We start from the raw sequence: 18,091 nt of genomic DNA on the forward strand, positions 1-18,091 counted from the left end.
CTCCTTTGGGGTCTGCTCCTATGATATGGGCGCTGGGTCTTATCTCCTCATCTTGCCTGTAGACCTCACAGTTCCTGCCCTCTAGATCAGTCTCTAAGTGTATCTCCTTCACCCTCTCCCTTTCTACTTGCTAATCAGGAACCTTTCTCTCCGGGGGTCTTGTGTGTTGCACTCTGGTGGCTGCACACCTGTCACAGAGGGCTGTTTTGAACTGGGCAGTCACTCTGCTGAGTTAGCAGCTTCTGGGGATTGGGGGGAATTAGAAAACTATGGGTACCTGGCTATCTGGTGTTCCAAACTGGAGTTGCCATGACTAAAGATGGTGATAGAGGTGACCCAATATAGAGGCAGCTGCTTTCAGCAATGGGGTGTCAGGTCGGGTGGGGGGAGCCAGGCAATGTCGTTGTGCATTCAGAGATGAGCTCTGGCATACAGTGTTGTGGCTGTCAGCTTTCTTCAGGTCCTGTGATGTCCCCAGGTGCAAGCAGACTCTTGGAGTGGGGCTATGGCAGTAGCTGCCAAGGCCCAAGATGGAGGCAACCAGGGGAGCCCGGTATTGGTAGATGGGGGCCCACACATGAGTGGTGGCCGGAGTTACTGCACATAGGTAGCAGCTGAGTGTCCTTCAAGCGCCTGAGAATTCTGCGCAGGTGCTGATGCTGGTGGTCCTGCTAAGGCACCCATGAGACCTGCGTGGGCGAGGAGTCAGGAGTCACTTCCTAATGCTGAGGCACAGTGGCTGTGATTCCTGCGCAGGATCAGCTGTGGAGGGGTCCTCTATCACTCTTAGCAAAGCAGTATTCCCACTAGTTGAAACCCAGGTCACAGAGGGACACAGGGTGCTGCCTCCCTCTGGCCCGCCATCTTAGATCCCTGACTTAAGTTCTGGTTCTGCCTGTTCTACTCTGAAAAGAGACTGAACAGGGAGAGAAAAAAAAAAAGTGACTTCCCTCCTGAGCCTCAAACAGCTGGTCCAAGAAAATCCCTGCATTCTTTCCTTCTGCTCCACATTAGGCTGTGCTTGCGGGTCACCAGCTGGGGAGCCTCTTTCCCAGCAAGATGCTGCCCCAGGCCCACCTTACCACAACTTCTAGAAAGAAAGCCATATGGACTTTCTCTCAAATTAATCCAATTAGGAAGAGGAAGATGACAACAGGAGGAAGAAAACACAAAAATGTGACTAAAAGAAAGATTGCAAAAGGATATTCTCCAAGGCAACAAGAATTTTTATCTCCTTTCCTTCTCCCCTCCCTCAAAATCCTTCTCTTCTGAACTCAAATCAGTGGTCATCAAATCAATCAAACCCAGGGTCAGCAGTGGCAATTTTATCATCTCTAGGGCCTGGGATATGATTCCAGAGTGCACAAAGGTCACACTATGCATTGGTGGCTTCAGGAGAACTTGAATGGCGCCAACTAGAGCACAGAAGCTACCAGAAACAGTGCCAGGGAAGAGAAACTTGGGGAGCCTGCAAATCTACTGTCTAGGAACTTATTGTCAAATGTGTTTTATGTTATTATTCAAATTGTTACTAACTCACATGCTTTGGATGTCCTTCTTAAGACTACTATGGCTGGGGAAGCAGGAATTACAGTTTCAAATGTACCAGCCACATTCATTGGTCTAGATGGAATCCTTTGACTCAAAGCCCCAGCAGTGCCAAGGGAAATGCTCAGGATTGTGAACTATGTGTCACTCCCTTTGGACAGCTTCAGAATCTTCACCTCATCAATGCAATGCAGGACACCCACTGAAGTTATCTCTACATCAAGATAATTTAGACTCAGCATCATGATGTCTCTGCTCTATCTGCTCCTAGCAGTTGGCACCATTGAAGGAAGTCCTTCCCAATTCCTGATAGCAGATTTTACATTTTCCATCTATTCCCAATTATTCTTACCACTCTCTTCCGCCCTGTGGCCTGATGGAGAGCAGCCTAGAGACCTGCAACCCATTAGCCATCAGGGATATACTAAAATTTGTCTTGGCTTTAATTCTATTCCAAATTTGAGAGCCCTTTTGTATGTTGGCAAGTTCTGAGTCACCTGTTATGAGTCTCAAATTTGGAATCCCATTTTAGAGAAATAACTCCTTTTTAGTTCAGATAGAATTCTTCCAACTGGGCCAGTGTCTAATTAGGATTATTTTGATTTAGCCCAAGTCAACATTTACACCCATTTAAGCAAAATGCCTAAGTGTTGGGGGTTCACTAAACTTTAATAACAGCTCAAGGGCTGTTTTTGTTTGCTTGTTTATTGTTTCTATGTGCTCTAGGAGTCTTCCTCTGAGATTTCTCCAAGTTGCCCCACTCTTATAAAAATGTGTGCTGGCTTGGTGGCCAATGGAATCAACATTAAGAGACAGTTTTGATGTTGTTTTGGTACTGGGGATTGAACCCAGGGTGCTTTATCACTGAGCTACATCCCCAGTTACTTTTTAATTTTTATTTTGTAGTTTGAGATTGTGTTAAATAGCTTAGGCTTGTGACCATCCTGCCTCAGCCTCCCATGCCGCTGGGATTATAGGTGTGTGCCACCTTGCCTGGCTAAGAGACAGTTTTTAAAAGTGCCTTCAAGATATTTAACACTTTTTCAATAATAACCCACAGATATCTCACTCTATGGTACTCTATTAATCAGAACAAAAAAAACAGCCCAAAACTAATCCCCTCCCTGTGGGCTGTCAGAGTTCACCCTGAGATCTGATGTCCTCTTTTTGACATTCCATTTTTAAGCTAAAGGACTCCTGCAAAGTTTTTCAAGTGATCTGCTCAGCCAAATGGAATATATTAGTCAGCTTTTCATCCCTATGACAAATACCTGAGAAAAACCATTAAAAAGAGGAAAGATTTCTTTTGGCTCTCAGTTTCAGAGATTTCAGTTCCTAGTTGGCTGGCTCCATTGCTATGGGCCTGTGGTGGGGTAGAGCATCATGGCAGAGAGAGCATAGTGGAACCCAGCCACTCATCCCATAGCAGCTGAGAATAAGAGAAAGACAGAGGAAGAGGCTAAATACAAGACATAGTCGCCAAGGACCTGTTCCCTCCAACTAGGGTCCTCCTCCTACCATTTCTACCACTTTCCAATAATTCATTCAGCTATGAATCCCTCAATGGATTAATCCATTGATGAGGTCAGAGCCCTCATATTCCATTCACTTCTCCAAATCCCCACCTCTGAACATTGTTGCACTGGAGAACAAGCTTTTATCACAGGAGCCTTAAGGGGGACATTCCAGATCCAAACCATCACACAGAAGATTACTTTTAGAATCCTTTCTTATTAAGCTACAGCTTAAAGCTTTTCTCCTAACAAAGCTCCTCCGTGGAGACAGGAGGAAGGTCTGCCTTATCCATTCCTCTACCCTCATTCTCTTGCACAATGTCCAATGTACAGTAAGTGCTTGATCAGCATTGCCGGGTTACAGTAATGAGCCAAATCAAATGAGCCAGTCAACATCGAATCAGATCACATCATCAAATTTTAGCCCATATAACACGGTTCACATGTCTGTAAAGAACAAGAGTCTTTTCTTCCCAAGGCCTTTTCTAAAGATGTAAATCAGCCCCTACTTAGCAAAGACTCATTCTCTGTGATCTAAAGATGTGACAAGAATATCACTGTGAATGTTTACCTCCCAACTAGAAGAATCAACCCAATATCTTTCCTTCCCTATATCTTAGGATTTTAAGTTCCAAACATGGGCTCTGGAGCCAGACTATCTGTTCAGAGCTTCACTTTGCTACTTATTAGCCATCACCTTGGACATATCTCCCAAGTTTACATCTTAGTTTACATCTGTAAAATGGAGTAATAATGGTTTATAATTTAGAGGGCTGTTGTGAGAAGCATTTGCTGTGCAAAGTGTTTAACACAGTAGGTGGCACCATTACATACTCGATAAATAATAGCTGTTATTATTATTATCATTATATAACTCTGGCTCAATTTAGTAAAAAATAATGTTCATCTCAAAGGGATGTCAGAGTTCTTATGTTTTCTTTGAAAGGTAATAAAAAATTAAACATTACCTGCACCACTTTTCCCTTCCCCCAAAGAAAACCCATAATAGTTTCCTTCTGATATTGATACTTCCGATTAACCACTTCGGCAATAGCTATTGTCCTTATGAGCTAAATGAAGCTTCTTGAGGCTATAGTATCATTCAGGAGTACACAAATTCTTTACTTTCTTTGGAGATGCTTCATGGACTCTGCCCCACTTTGGTATCTACATCTGAGTTTAGACTCCAAGGAGATAAGCTCAGTCTGAACCACAGAAAGAGGGAGCCAGCCTGAGCAGGCTGATAATAGAAAAAGAGCCCTCGGTGGTTGACAGAATCACTCAGGGTGCTAGTTCTGGACCCTGATGTATCCCTTTCTAGGATGCCAAGTCCAATCCAATCTAAACTTTCTTTACGATTTCTGCAGCTCTTGAAAAGAGACCTTTGACACAGATGAATTCTAACTGAGGTTAAGAGCCTTTATGGTCTTGACTCCCAGGGTTTTGCCAGCATATGGTGAGAAGTTGAACTGGACCAAATTCTCAAAGAAGGGATCAATTTCAGGTCTAGCCTTAGCTGGACCTTAGTTAAAGATAGGATCAGGCCTCTTGGTCCTGCCAAACTAGAAAGAGAGATGAAAACAACTGTGTTTTAAGAAAGCTAATCTGCTATGTCTTTTTTGAGGTGGACTGGAAAAAAGAGTGGACCTAGAGCTGAGGAGACCCTTCTAGAAAACAAATAGGCCCACACCGTGTGGAGTCATTGAAAATGAAAAAGCTAGATGAAAGACATGTGAAATGCTGGCTGGCCAGCTGGATATGGGGCCAGGGAGAAGGAAGAGCTCAGAAACCCCAAGGGTTTAAACCTGAATGGTTTGAGGAATCCCATGAGTGGGACGAGAGCTTAATGATGTGGGAGCTGAATGATCAGCTGCCGAGTTTGAAGACATCACCCTGTACATAGATGCAGTAAGTACACGGGATCTGGAGGTACAGAAAACAGGGCTGTGAACTCAGGTGTTGGAGTGACTCACATCCATTGTGAAGTTATGGGAATGGGTATGTTCTCCTAGGGAAAGGGTGAGAGAGAAAAGAGCCTGAAGCTGCCATCCCAAACTGAGAAAGCTACTTGACTGGGCAAAGGAAGAATGAGGAAGAGAAAGAGAAGAAAAAGTCTGAGAAGGAACAGGTATTAGAGTTCTCCAGAGAAACCGGACCAGTAAAATGTGTGTGTATATATAAAGATAAAGATTTATGTTAAGGAATTGGTTTATACAATTATGGAGGCTAGCTGATGTTACAGTTCAAGTCTGAAGGCAGTTTGCTGCAGAATTCCCCCTTGTGCAGGGGAAGTCAGACATCACTCTATTAAGATCTTCAGCAAGCTGGGAGCAGTGGCGCGGGGCTGGATACCAGTGGCGCATGGCTATATACCAGTGGCTGGGAGATTGAATTAGGAGGATCACAAGTTCAAAGCCAGCCCCAGCAAAATAGAGGCACGGAGCAACTCAGTGAGACCTTGTCTCTAAATAAAATACAAAATAGGACTGGAGATGTGGCTCAGTGGTCAAGTGCCCCTGAGTTCAATCCCTGGTATATCCCCACTCCCCCCCAAAAAAAATACCTACAGCAGATTGGATAAGACCCACCAATATTAGGGAGGGCAGACTACTTTATTCAAAGTCCATCAATTAAAATATTAAACTCAATTTAAAAAAAAAAAACCTCCCTCTTACAGCAACATCCAGAATAATATTTGGCCAAATGTCTGGACACATGGCCCAGCCATGCTGAAACATAAAATGAAATTAACTATCAGAGAGGATGATGACCTATTTCCAAGGAGTCCAAAGATAGGTGATGATGCTCAAACATGAGCTATCTGAGAGCCAGAGGTGTCTAAGGAAAAGTGGACCTACATCTGGGGATCATTGGTAACCATGTTTCTCCTCCTATTCAGTACAAAATACTTGAGAGCATGAGCTTGGGATTTAAAAAAAAAAAAAATCTGGACGCCCCTCCCGACTCAGTTGTTGTTCACTGTGACCCTGTACAAATGGCTTTTCCTTCCTGGCTCTCAGTTTTTCTTTTTTCAGCCTTTGATTTTGATGCAGCACTTCTTAGAAAACTTTTAGTGAGAGCAAGAGTCAATGAACCTCATCATCCTCTTCCCCCAGGCAGTGCTGAGGCAGATGGGAGGGAGCAGATGTGCACACTCATGCGACACAGGGCAGGTATAAATTCTAGCTCTTACATCTCACTCAGGAGTCTCTGACAGTCAACATGGCTTTTCATGTCTTCCTTCAGCCCAGCGGAACAGGGGTTAATAAATTTGTCCAAAGAAACAAAATGAAAAACTCAAATCCAATTAAAAAGATCTCAGAAACAAGTCAGGCATAAAGAGTGTTCCAGAAGCTCTACAATTGAATTTTTTCATTGACAAATGATCCTGCCATTGCTGTAGATAGAGTAACATATCTAATTCCCATAATTCTATATCCTTAAATGAAGCCTGCAGGAGAGGCCCTGATGGAGAGGAAGATCAATGGGACTGAAAGGAGCATACTCTACTTCAATCCCCCTCTGTGAACTCAGTTTCTCACCAGGTACTCCAAAGGTTCCACACCTCTTTTCTATCCCTGTTTGAAGTCAGTTCTCCATGATCCAACCCTAAAGATCATGACGTCAGTAGTTCACAAACACCTAACTTAGCAGAGGCCTCAAACTTCTCCTCTAAGAAAACCTCTTCCTCTTTGGAATTTTTTTTACTTTTATGTTCTCCATCCAGAAGAGAAGGAAATAAACAATGACTAGAGAGAGAAAAGGTGGAGAGAGAACGGAAAGGACCCAGAGTCCACCAACAGGAGAACCTGCTTCATATTATAAGTGCCTACCATGCTCGCTTTGTGTTGAAGTCAGACTTGATTAAGTTCTTCCAAATAAGTACCGACCTGGAAATCGATCAGTTGGTAGCAATGTCTGTGGCCTGCCACGTGACAGAGACTGTGCTACACACTGTGGAATGCTGGTGTGAAGAGAAGACGGAGTACTGGGAACATTGTTCTCTGTGGTACCTTGGGCAAATTACTTATTCTCTCCCTGTGACTCAGTTTTCTTATCTGTAAAATGGAGATGGTAAACTCTATCTCAGAGATTGTGATGACAGAGCCTAGAAAAAGAGGTCTCCCTCTTCTAGCTTTCCCACCCTCCAGCCTCTCACCATCCGATGAACACGTGCTCTGTTTACCAGCTCTAAAAATCCTTAGGACCAAAGGGTGAGTGGAACATGCATGGACTGTGATCTGATCTCCAGGCTTCAGCTGAGATTCACCAACTGCTTCTGTCCACTGCCCCACCTCCAGGGCCCTCCCCTCAGCAGACACCCCAGAGGGTGGAGGTTGCTAACCTGTAAGAGGGCCCAGACCTTCCGCTCCACAGGGGCAGAGACTTTACAGGCAGCAGTTATACGGTGGTGGCTGGCTAAGGCTTGGAGTTGCTTTGCCAAATGCGACTTCATGGGACATTATTACAGCTGAGCAGTATAAGGAGAGGACTGCGACTCAGACCCTATCTCCTTCTCGGACCACTTTTCTCTCCTGCTGTCACTGTATGTTTTAGGCAGCTTTTTTGCTGCTGTGACCAAAGGACCTGACAAGAACTATTTTAGAGGAGGAAAACTTTGAGGGCTCATGGTTTCAGAAGGTCTCAGTCCACAGACAGCGGGCTCCATTCCTTGGGGCTCAAGGTGAGGAAGAATATCATGGTGGAAGGGTGTGGTAGAGGGCAGTGGCCAAAGACATCCCAGGGAGAGACTTCACTTGCCAGATACAAAATATATACCCCAAAGTCACGCCCCCAATGACCTCCCTCCTCCAGCCACGCCCTACCTGCCTTCAGTTTCCACTCAGTTAATCCCTCCAGGGGCTCAATTTACTCATTGGGTTAAGGCTTTCTTAACCCAGTCATTTAACCTCTGAATGCTCTTGCATTGTCTCATACATGAGCTTTTAGGGGAAACTTAATATCTAAGCCATAACACTATGCCCACCAGCTTTGTGCAGGTGTAAACTGACGCATCTTGCCTCAGTTGCCACCTGCCACCTGGAGTCTTGCTCCAAAGAGAAGAACTGCTTGAACCATTGGGCTGCTATCATAGACCTCAAACACCAGCCCAGTTGCCTAGTTACTCCTGTTGTCACACCTTGCCCCCCAGAGTCACTGACCTTGAGTGATGAGATTCGTTTGGATGGTCTCATTTCAGGGACCCTCTCCTGGGTCCTCCTATCCATTTCCCCAATTCACTCACAGCTGAGCATGCTAGGACTGGGATAGCAACACTTCTGACCAGGGAGTGTATTACACTTTTGAGAACTCTGTACATGTATGTTCAGAGTTACTCTAAGTACACGCATGAAGTTCCTTCATTCCTCCCATGCTTCCCCACCTCCCCATCCCCATTGTGGATCAGCTTCCTTATATCAGAGAAAATATCTGGCCTTTGGTTTTTTGGGATTGGCTTACTTCACTTAGCATAATATTCTCCAACTCCATCCAATTTACCTGAAAATCCCATGCAAATGTATTACTAGGAGGATACATACACACACATGAAAATTTCTAATGAAAAGACTTGATTTTTTTCTTTTAAAAGATTTTTATTGTTAAATTATAATTTAACAAAGTAGTCACATTTATCATGCCATATTTGTGTACACACATAAGGTAATTTGGTCAACCTCTTTTTCTAGTATCATCTTGAATATGACTTTTTTCCATTTTTTAAATTTTGAATTTAATTATTTATTCTAATTTGTTATACATGACAGCAGAATGCATTTTAATTCATAGTACACATATAGAGCACAATTTTTCATATCTCTGGTTATACACAAAGTAGAGTCACACCATCAATGTCTTCATACATGTACTTAGGGTAATGATGTCCTTCTCATTCCACCATTTTTCCTACCCCTACAATCCCTCCTTTCCCCTCCCTTCCTTTTGCCCTATCTAAAATTCCTTCATTCCTCTCATGCTTCCCCACCCACCACCCCCATTATGGATCATCTTCCACATATCAGAAAAAATATTGGTCTTTGGTTTTGGGGATTGGCTTACTTTGCTTAGCATAATATTCTCCAACTCCATCTATTTACTTGCAAATGCCATTATTTTAATTTCTTTTAATGCTGTGTAATATTCCATTGTGTATATATACCACAGTTTCTTTGTTCATTCATCTACTGAAGGGCACTTAGGTTGGTTCCACAATTCAGCTATTGTGAATTGTGTTGCTATAAACATTGATATGGCTGTGTTCCTGTAGTATGCTGTTTTTAAGTCCTTTGTGTATTAACCGAGGAGTGGAATAGCTGGGTCAAATGGTGGTTCCATTCCCAGTTTTCCAAGGAATTTCCACACTGCTTTCCATATTGGTTAAAGCAATTTGCAGTCCCACCAGCAATGTAGGAGTGTACCTTTTTCCCCACATCCTCATCAACTTTTATTGTTGTTTGTATTCTTAATAGCTGCATTCTGACTGGAGTGAGATGAATTCTTAGAGTAGTTTTGATTTGCATTTCTCTAATTGCTAGAGATGTTGAACATTTTTTCATATATTTGATTGATTGTATATCATCTTCTGAGAAGTGTTTGTTCAGTTCCTTGGCCCATTTGTTGATTGGGTTATTTGTTTTTTGTTTGTTTGTTTGTTTGGTTGGTTGGTTGGTTTTTGGTGTTAAATTTTTTGAGTTCTTTTATACCCTACAGATTAGTGATCCATCTGATGTGTGTGTAGTAAAAGTTTGCTCCCATTCTGTAGGCTCTCTATTCACCTCACTGATTGTTTCTTTTGCTGAGAAGAAGTTTTTCAATTTGAATCCATCCCATTAATTGATTCTTGATTTTATTTCTTGTGCAATAAGAGTCTTATTAAGGAAGTCAGGGCTTAATCCTACATGATGAAGGTTTGGGCCTATTTTTCTTCTATTAGGTTCAGGGTCTCTGGTTTAATTCCTAGGTTCTTAATCCACTTTGAGTTGAGTTTTGTGCATGGTAAGAAATAGGTGTTACTTTCATTTTGTTGCATATGGATTTCTAGTTTGCCCAGCACCATTTGTCAAAAAAGCTATCTTTTCTCCAATATATGTTTTGGCACCTTTGTCTAGTATGAGATATCTGTATTTATGTGGGTTTGTCTCTTTGTCCTCTATTCTGTACCATTGGTCCAGAAGTCTATTTTAGTGCCAATATCACACTGTTTTTGTTACTATTGCTCTGTAGTATAGTTTAAGGCCTGATATAATAAAGCTACCTGCTTTACTCTTCTTGCTAAGGTTTATTTTGGTTATTCTGGGTCTCTTATTTTTCCAGATAAATTTCATGATTGCTTCTTTTATTTCTGTGAAGAATGTCATTGGGATTTTGATTGGAATTGCATTAAATCTGTATGGTGCTTTTGGTAGTATGGTCATTTTGACAATATTAATTCTGCCTACCCAAGAACAAGAGAGATCTTTCCATCTTCTAAGGTCTTCTTTAATATCTTTCTTTAGCGTTCTAAAGTTTTCATTGTAGAGGTCTTTCACCTCTTTTCTTAAGTTGATTCCCAAGAATTTCATTTTATTTGAGGCTATTGTAAATGGAGTTTTTCTAGTTTTTCTTTCATAGGATTTGTCACTGATGTACAGAAATAACTTTGATTTATGGTTGTTAATTTTGTATCCTGCTACTTTGCTGAATTCATTTATTAGTTCTAGAAGCTTTCTGGTGGAATCTTTTGGATCCTCTAGGTATTGAATCATGTTGTCAGCAAATAGTGATAGTTTGAGTTCTTCTTTTCTTATGTGTACCCCTTTAATTTCTTTCATCTGTCTACTTGCTCTGGCTAGAGTTTCAAGGAATATGTTAAATAGAAGTGGTAAAAGAGGGCATCCCTGTCTTGTTCCAGTTTTTAAAGGGAATGCCTTCAATTTTTTTCCATTTAGAATGATGTTGGCTTGGGACTTAGCATAGATATCTTTTACAATGTTGAGATATGTTCCTATTATCCATAGTTTTTCTAGTGTTTTTAACATGAAGGGGTGCTGTAGAATGCATTTTCTGCATCTATTGAGATGATCATATGATTCTTATCTTTAAGTCTATTGATGTGATGAATTACATTTATTGTTTTCCACATATTGAACCAACCTTGCATCCCTGGGATGAATCCCACTTGATTGTAGTGCACTTTTTGATATGTTTTTGTATTCGATTTGCCAGAATTTTATTGAGAATTTTACATCTATGTTCATTAGAGATATTGGTCTGAAATTTCCTTTCTTTGATGTGTCTTTGCTTGGTTTTGGAATCAGGGTGATATTGGCCTCATAAAATGAGTTTGGAAGTGTTCCCTGTTTTTCTATTTCATGGAATAATTTGAGGAGTATTGGTATTAATTGTTCTTTGAAGGTCTTGTAGAACTCGGCTGTGAATCTGTCTGGTCCTGGGCTTTTTTTTGTTGGTAGGCTTTTGATAGCTTCTTCTATTTTATTGCTTGAAATTGATCTGTTTAACTTGTGTATATAATCCTGTTCAGTTTGGGTAAATCATACGACTCTAGAAATTTTCCTATGGGTTCCATATTTTCTATTTCATTGGAGTATAAATTTTCAAAATAATATCTAATTATCCTCTATATTTCTGTAGTGTCTGTCATCATATTTCTTTTTTCATCATGGATTTTAGTAATTTGAGTTTTCTTTCTCCTTCTCTTCATTAGCATGGCTAAGGGTTTGCCAATTTTATTTATTTTTTTTCAAAGAACTAACTTTTTGTTTTTGTCAATTTTCCAATTATTTCTTTTGTTTCAATTTCATTGATTTCATCTCTATTTTTTTTGGGGGGGGTACTGGGGATTGAACTCGGGGGCACTCAACCAATGAGCCACACTCCTCAGCCCTGTGTGTATGTTATTTAGAAACAGAGTCCCACTGAGTTGCTTAGTGCCTTGCTTTTTGCTGAGGCTGGCTTTGAACTTGCAATCCTCCTATCTCAGCCTCCTGAGCCACTGTCTCATTTTAATTATTCCCTGTCTTCTATTACTCTTGGTGTTGATTTGTTCTTCTTTTTCTAGGGCTTTGAGATGTAATGTTATGGCATTTATGTTTTTGCTTTTTCTTCTTTTAAGGAATGAACTTCATACAGTGAACTTTCCTTTAAATACTGCCTTCATAGTGTCCCAGAGGTTTTGATATGTTGTATAACTTTTCTTGTTTATTTCTAAGAATTTTTAAATTTTCTCTTTGATGTCTTCTGTAATTTTTGTTCATTCAATAGCATATTATTTAGTCTCCAGGTATTGGAATACCTTCCATTTTTTTTCTTTTTTCATTGATTTCTAATTTTATTTCATTATGATCTGAGAGAATGCAGGGTAATATCTCTACTTTTTTGTATTTGTTAAGATTTGCTTTGTGGCATAATACACAGTCTATTTTAGAGAAGGATCCATGTGCTGCTGAGAACAAAGTGTATTCACTTGTTGATGGATGAAATATTCTATATATGTCAGTTAAGTCTAAGTTATTATTTGTATTATTGAGTTCTATAGTTTCTTTGTTTAGCTTTCATTTGGAAGATCTATACAGTGATGAGAGAAGTGTGTTAAAGTCACCCAGAATTATTGTGTTGTGGTCTATTTGACTCTTGAACTCGAGAAGAGTTTGTTTGATGAATGCAGATGCTCCATTGTTTGGGGCAAATGTATTTATAGTTGTTATGTCTTGTTGGTATGAAATCATCATATATCATACCTTAAGCAGTATGAAATGTCCTTTGTCTCTTTTGATTAACTTTGGCTTGAAGTCTACTTTATTTGATATGAGGATGGAAATCCCTGCTTGTTTCCACAGTCCATGTGAGTGGTATGTTTTTTTCCTAACCTTTCACCTTCAGTCTGTGGATTTATTTTCCTATGAGTCCCTTGAAGGCAGCATACTGTTAGGTCTTTTTAAGAATACAATCTGCCGGTCTATGTCATTTGATTGGCGAGTTTAGGCCATTAACATTCAGAGTTATTATTGAGACATGATTTGTATCCCATTCATATTTGTTTACTTTTTTGTATTTAATTTGACTTGTTTTCTTCCTTTGATTGGTTTTTCCTTTAGTATAATACCACCCTTTGCTGATTTTCATTGTTGCTTTTCATTTCCTCCTCATGGAATATTTTGCTAAGGATATTCTGTAGTTCAGGCTTTCTAATTGTAAATTTAACTTTTGATTATCATGGAAAGTTTTTATTTCATCATCAAATCTAAAGCTTAATTTTGCTGGATGTAAGATTCTTGGTTGGCATCATTTTTCTTTCAGATTTTGATATATGTTGTTCCAGGATCTTCTAGCTTTCAGGATCTGTGTTGAAAATCTGCAGAGATCCTAATTGGTTCCCTGTATATGCAATCTGATTCTTTTCTTGTGGCTCTTAAAATTCTCTCCTTATTCTGTATGGTAGGCATTTTTGTTATAATGTGCATTGGTATTAGTTATTAGTTATTATATGTTGTGATTTTGTATATTTGGTGTCCTGTAAGCCTCTTGTAGTTTCCAATTCATTCTTCATGTTTGGAAAATTTTCTAATATTATTTCATTGAATAAATTGTTCATTCCTTTGGTATAACTTTATGCCTACCTCTGTCTAAATAATTCTTATATGGTCTTTTTATGTTATCCAATAATTCTTGAATGTTCTGCTCATGATTTCTGACCATCTTCATTGTGTGGTCAACATTCTTTTCAAGATTATATTTTCTGTCTTCATTGACTGAGGTTTTGTCTTCCAAGTGATCTAATCTGTTGGTGATACTTTCTATTGAGTTTTTAATTTTGGTTTATTGTTTCTTTCTTTTCAAGGATCTCTGTTTGGTTTTTTCAAAACCTCTATCTCCTTATTGAAGTAATTTTTTGCTTCCTGTATTTATTTGTGTAGCTCTTTATCAAAATGATCTTTTGCTGCCTGTATTTGCCCTCTGACATCATCGTTTAATTCACGGAACATTTTAATTATATATTTACTGAACTCCTTCTCTGTAATTTCATCTGTTGTGCTGGCCATGGATTCTAATAATGTAGTATCTTGGTTTGTTTGGGTCACTTTTTTCCCTTGTTTTTTCATGTTGTTCATGTGTCTTCCCTTCTAGCACTGGGGATCTGTGTCATTACAGTTTTTACCCTATATATAGGCTTATAGTGTCCCTGCAGGGTTCCAATACCTCTCCTTTAAGGGGGAAGACAATATTAATAGACCCCAATACAAACAATATACAGCTTAAACCAAATAGTTGCTATTAAGACATTTATGGTTTGGTCACAATATACAAAAATAGTGGTTTCAATTATTATCTACAATATAATCAGTCAGTTTTCAAAAGGGTCTATAGTTTCTGATGATGGACAAAGAGAGAACTGGGGGTGGGGTGTAGGAGGTAGGAGGTGAGAATGTAGAGTTATTAGATCTTAGGAAGCATGAAAGAGGAATCTAAAGAAGTTGGATAGTAGCAGGAAAAAAAAGAGAGAAAAAGACCATTGTATTGACATGCACAACTAATGAAAAAACAAATAAATAAAAAAATAAAATTTTATTCAATGGGAAAAAAAGAGAGAAAATGATTTGGGGGAGACAAGTAAGTGGGAAGACAACAGAGAGACTACAACAGACAAATAAACATAAATATTAATAAATATTAAGAAAAGTTTAAAAAGTGTAAAATTAGGAGATAAAAGAATTTACAACACAACTGTAATATACTATTCAGATATCTCAGTCCTCAGTAGCCTAATTCATGAAAAGTACTTGGTTTCACAGATGTTGGGGATATAAGGAAGGGAGGGGAGAGAGAGAGAGAGAGAGAGAGAGAGAGAGAGAGAGAGAGAGAGAGAGAGAGAGAGAGAATTTTAATATTTAGTTAGTTAGTTTTTGGTGGACACAACATCTTTGTATGTGGTGCTGAGGATACAATGATTGTTTCTGTAGGAGATCAGTATCTTTCCTGTTTCCCTTCTCAACCAATAGGTGGTGTCTGGTTTTTGCTGGTATTTCCACCCTCAGGCTGGTGAGGATTGTTAGGGTTGGAGGGTTAGTCTTAGGGGCAGTTCCTGGAGGTGGGGTATAGTACTTGCCAGACCCCATTGGGAGATACACCTCAAGGATCTCCTTTCGGGCCTGCTCATGGGATGTGGGTGTCTGGTCTTATCTCCTTATTTCACCTATAGACCTCACAATTCCTGGTCTCTAATTTAGTCTCTAAACTGTATCTCATTCACCCCCTCCCTTCTTACTTCCCAGTCAGGAACCTCTCTCTCCAGAGGTCCTGTGGGCTGTGCTCTAGGGGCTGCACACCCATCACGGAGAGCTGTTTTGTATTGGGCAGTTCAGGACCAGGCTTTATAGGCTACACACCTGCCCTATAGCCACAAGCACTGTGCCAGGTTAGTGGGTGCTAGGGAGAGAGGGGAGTTGGGGACTACAAGTACCTTGATATTGCTTCTAGGCCCCAGTAGATATCCCAAGTTGGGAGTTTCCCCAACTAAAGTTGGCAACAAAGGTTTCCTAAGATGAATGTGGCTGCTTTCAGAGATGGGGTGTCAGGTTGGGTGGGACCGGGCAGTGGCATTGATCCACTGTTCAGAGATGCAGTTCTATGGCATGCAGTGTTGTGGCTGGTCTCAGACCCTTTGCAGTGTCCCCAGGTGCAGGCTACTGCATGGATGGGACTATGGTAGTGGTTGCAGTGTCCCAAGATGAAGACGACTGGGGAAAGCCCCAAATTGGTAGATGGGGGTCCACACCAGAGTAGTGGCTGGAGGTCCTGTGTGTGGGTAGCAGCTGGGTGTCCTGTGTGGGAACCTGCCAGGATTCTTCTGTGGGTAGACAGTCAGGAGTCCTGTGCAGGAACTGATGTGGTGGTCCTACTTGGGCATGGAAGCCGGAGGTCCTACGTGGGCAAGTGGACAGGAGTCCTTTGCTGATGCTGAGCCTGAGGCTTTTCAATGTTAGCAAAATTTTACACACACACACACACACACACACACACACACACACACACAGAGTCTTAAACATAAGTTGACAGGACATGAAACTGCATTGCGTTTACTACATAATGAAACATCTTAATGATACTCTTAGACATAATGCCTTCTCTCTGAACTACTTTTCTTTTTAGTACTTAATGTATGCTATTACCATATTTTCATCTGTTTTTCAGATTTATTCTGCAAATCTATTTTTATTGTTTTGAAACTAACACAAAGAACACGGATATTGTTACCAAGTATTCTGAGACTTCTTTAGGGGTGCATAATTCCATGAAACTGAGAACGAAGAATTACAAGATGTTGGAAAAGTTGTCACATCTGTAAGGAAACCACTGGCCTGAGCTTAAATTAACACCATGGAAGGTTCTTCTCCAGAAAGCTTTGTTGGTTGTCTGGGATAAAGAAAGTTATGAAAGTAAAGCCAAAAGTAAAATAAATAGTCAAAAGAATATTTTTGTATTTATGGACTGTTTTTAAGAGACCAAATACAACTCAAACCAACTCAAGCAAAAGAGAAAAGGATGTGGGAGGGGGGTGGGTGATTAGATGATGGGGATTAGGTTGAGATCTAGGGGCTCACAGGAAAGTTATCAGGTCTCTTTCCCTCTCAGCTCTGCTTCTTTCAAGGTAAGGAAAGATGTTGGTTGCACAAAGTTCTAGGTATCCTCTCCACAGAGCCAGAATATCCCAGAGAAGGACTCTGATTGGCCCTGCTTCCATCACATTCCCATGCTTTTGTCCAATCACTGTAGCCTGGAGAATGGGACACCATGATTGGTCAGACTCTGGTCACATGCTCACAACTGTGGCTTTGTGAATCAGAGCAACGTGAGTGAAAAAATCATACCGCTACCCTTTGGAATAGAAAAGTGAATATTTCCCTAAGGAAAGGGGGGAGCTCAGAAGGGCAGAAGTGAACCAGGCACATAAAATAATAAAAATCTACCTCAAAAATCTAATTTACTGGTTTTACTCAACTTATACTTAACTTCTGAACAGTTTTTCCTGGTCTCATAAAATGGAAGAGGTAGTAAAGAGAGACCAGAGAATGCTATAAAACCTGTCAGTCCACATCACCACACAGAAATATCTTTGTTTCCAGAGAAGAATTCAAGTCAGAGGTAATAAATGCCAGCAGGAAATCTCACTTTTCAGGGCTGCTTAGGGTAAGTGAAAGTGAGGTTGCCCCAGTTCAGGCAGGGCTTAGGGTGACAGCTGCTGCCAACACTAGCCCCACTGATCCACGCAGGCAGTGTGACTACATCTGCTTCCAACCTAGGGCTTGTCCGTTTGCTCATTAAGCCCATTGCAGACTAAGGCTCTCTTGCTCCACAATCTTCCTGTCCCCCACTAACTGGGTTTTAACTACCCCTTTTAGAGTCTGCATTTTTGCTTCTGCTTCATCAAGCTATGGGAGTTTAGACTTCATAATTTGACAGAGGCTTACAAAAATAGTTTTAAGGAAACTGATTCCCACCCTACTAAATTACATGATTCTGGCTTTCTAAAACCTCAAAGCTCTAATCTTGTTCTCAAAACTCTGATTTTAATCATCCTTTCTAGCCTTATCTCCTACTACTTTTATTCATAAGTATTTCCTTTGTAAACACCATATTTTAAATTTCTACCTTCAACTAGTTTTTTATGTTCCAGATTCTAAATTTGCCTATGCCATTCCCTTCACTTGGGTGGTTCTTTCTCCATCAAAATTTCAATCACTGGGGCTGGGGTTGTGGCTCAGTGGTAGAGTACTTGCCTGGCATGCGTGAGGTTTTGGGTTCAATCCTCAGCATCACTAAATAAATAAATAAATAGATAGATATATATATTGTGTCCATCTACAACTTTTTAAAAAATTCCAATCATTGGTCAACTATTAGCTCAGAAACAACCTTCTTCATGGAGACTCCCATGCCACGTCACTGGGAAATAGTTCACAGCATTGGTATTAGAATCACTGGTGTTGGAATCAGGCTATTTAAAATAACTTGAAGGTATGATATATATTTACTTG

The sequence above is a fragment of the Ictidomys tridecemlineatus genome, chromosome 5, assembly GCF_052094955.1.
Source record: "Ictidomys tridecemlineatus isolate mIctTri1 chromosome 5, mIctTri1.hap1, whole genome shotgun sequence".
NCBI classification, from domain to species: domain Eukaryota; kingdom Metazoa; phylum Chordata; class Mammalia; order Rodentia; family Sciuridae; genus Ictidomys; species Ictidomys tridecemlineatus.